The sequence below is a fragment of the Nannobrachium achirus genome (genome assembly GCF_963921795.1).
Source record: "Nannobrachium achirus genome assembly, chromosome: 11".
Taxonomy (NCBI): Eukaryota; Metazoa; Chordata; class Actinopteri; order Myctophiformes; family Myctophidae; genus Nannobrachium; species Nannobrachium achirus.
The window spans coordinates 54,970,827-54,973,767 of record NC_137820.1 but is presented as its reverse complement, the minus strand read 5'-3'; positions in this window follow the sequence as shown (position 1 = coordinate 54,973,767).

Sequence of the window (2,941 nt, the reverse complement as noted above, 5' to 3'; positions counted from 1 at the left end):
GTGACGGACTGATTGCCTGACTGACAGACGGCCGGGGGAGCTTTTCAGCAGAGTGCGTAAGTACTGCGGTCAGTGTTTCTGTTGCGTCCTCTGTTTGTGTTTACGCCCATGGCCAATGAGGGACCAGCATTCATGGTGATGTCATCATCAACAGCCAATGAGGGACCAGTATTCTTGGTGACGTCACCATCAACAAGTGCGACCTGATATAAATAACAAGGCGCAAGTTGGCACCTCGACAGAGTGCCAACTTGCCCACCCACATACACAAAGACAGAACCGAACGCAGTACTTGAGTGCTCTGCTGGCACACAAGTAGGCCATATATGGCCACGAGTGCACACGGCGCAAGTTGGGACCTCGACATAGTGCAGTCTAGTTGTGGGCTCGCTGAAAGGAGAGACCAGTATAATGTTATACCAAACTATCACTGTGCCCGGTGAGATTCTGTGAATGATGCTGCTTTCTCAACTCTGCACGCACATGACACGCACACATGCGCATTGCGCACATGCGTGCTCAGACAGCGCATGCACTCTTACAGGCACACACAAGCACACACAGACGCTGTGCCGAACCTCTAGTCATCTCAGTTAGGCAGCAGTCATGTTGTGTGCAGTATTGTAACAGGATGGCTGTCTTACAAGAATACATTTAGGGTAAAGTACGTTATCCAATGAAAAACTTTGTTTATTTTGATATTGAATATACAACAGGAAAAAAAGAGTTGAGCCAGAAGGCAAAGCTCTCTGTCTATCGAGCAATCTTCGTTCCTACGCTCACCTATAACGGTCATGAAGTGTGGGTTATGACCGAAAGTATAAGGTTGCGGGTATAAGCGTCCGAAATGGGTTTTCTCATACAGGTGGCTGGCATCTCCCTTCGAGTCACCCGAGAGAGACTAGAACCGCTGCTCCTACGCTTGGAAAGGATTCAGCTTAGGTGGTGCGGGCATCTAGTACGGATGCCTCCCAAGCGTCTCCCTATAAGGTCCTCTATGCACGTCCCGCTGGGAGGAGATCCCGTGGTAGACCAAAGACCAGATTCATCTCCACGCTGGCCGAGGTGCGCCTTGGGATTCCCTTGGAGAAAGTGAATAATGTTGCTCAGGAGGAGAGGGAACACTAGAAATCTCTTTTCCAGTTGGAACTATTATTATTGTTTTCAGGAAGTCAAGAACAACCCAGTGTTTCTGAAGTGAACATCTGTGGTGGTGACAGAAATCACAGAGTATACAAACGGAAAGATTCCATTTCATTTCATCAAGAGTTACAGACCCAGCTGTATAAGGCTCCATTTGGAACCCCCTCAATGAATCCCGGTAGGCCTACCCCATTTTAAGAACCACTTGCTAAAATGTTCACTTTGAAGATGTAAAAAGAAACAAACCATCACGATTGCTACCATTGTGGGGCCACCTCACAGCCCACATCAGGGGCCCCAGTGTGTCATATCTGGGGCCCCCAGGGGCCCCAAGGTGCCAAAGGTGCACCGTTGCTCTGATCTGCACCAAATATGGCACAAACACTGGTCTTCCATCACAATAGTCACACCAGGGGCCGCGACATAAAGACAGTAACAAGACAGAATAAGTGAACTGTCCACAGCCCACCTCTGAGTCACAGAGGAACAATACATTAGTGTGTCTATTCTCTTGTCTGCCTTATGTGGTCCCCATGTGCCCCCACACATGGCCTCTGGAGTGACTGTTGTCATGGCAGACCCCTGAACAGTGTTTGTGACAAGTTTGGTACATAAAGGGGCATCAGTGCACCTGTGGTACACAGAGGCCGCTGGGGGCCCCTAATGTGGTCCCTGGTGTGACTATACTCAGGGCAGACCCCTGAACAGTGTTTGTGACAAGTTTGGTGCGTAATGGGGAAACAGTGTTCCTGTGGCCCCCAGAGGCCCCTGGGGGCCGCTAACGTGGCCTCTGGGGGCCACACATGGCCCCTCGTGTGACTTTTGTCATGGCAAACCCCTGAACAGTGTTTATGCCACTTTTGGTGCAGAGTGGACCAACGGTACAGCTGTGGCACCCAGGGGCCCCTGGGGGCCCTTTATTTTGCCCCTGGGGTTCACACATGGCCTCTGGTGTGGCCACTCTGATGGCAGACCCCTGATTAATCTTTGTTTGGTGTGGATTGGAGCAGTTACTGTTTCCCTGTGGCAACCAGGACCCTTCAGAGGCCCTAATGTGGTCTCTGGGGGCCACACAAGGCCCCTGGTGTGACTATTGTCATGGCAGACTTCTGAACAGTGTTTGTGCCAAGTTTGGTGCGTACTGGGGCAACGGTGTGTCTGTGGCACACAGGGGCCCCTGGTTTTGTATAGTGCACGTGCACTTGGGCCATTTGCGCTCCAAGTTCAATGAAGGTTTTCACCTACGCCTTTTTGGTTTTTAGGCTTTATTTCAAAAAGTAAAATGTATTATTATGATTTTTTTCACCATCTGATAGTGTTCATGGAGACCTTTAAGTAAAAAAGTCATGAAACTGTACCTTTCCCTATGCAATCAATCAATCAATCAATCAATCAATCAATCAATTAATCAATATGACGGTGTCATGCCACATTACAATAGCTGATATACAAGCTCACAACATAGGCCTAATAATATGCTTTTGCAGTTAATTGTGTGTAATACTGTGGCTGTTGATACTTGTTGGCCAATGGTTCTCAAGGAAGGGACGAGGGACCACTTTGAGGGGATTCCAGGCCAGGGGTCGCCAGCTAAATTCTGTCCTATATTTCATATTCCATCCTGATTGGCGAATCATTGCTGGCCCACAATAACACTTTTTCTAGTCTGTATGTGGGATGTGATGCATTCTAATGGATTTTGTTAGGGTCGATTCATACTCCACTTTTAGAGCCTAATTTATTTCGGTTCGGCTCTGTCTAAACTATGATATGGCGTCATTCAGAGGATCAGGGGGGG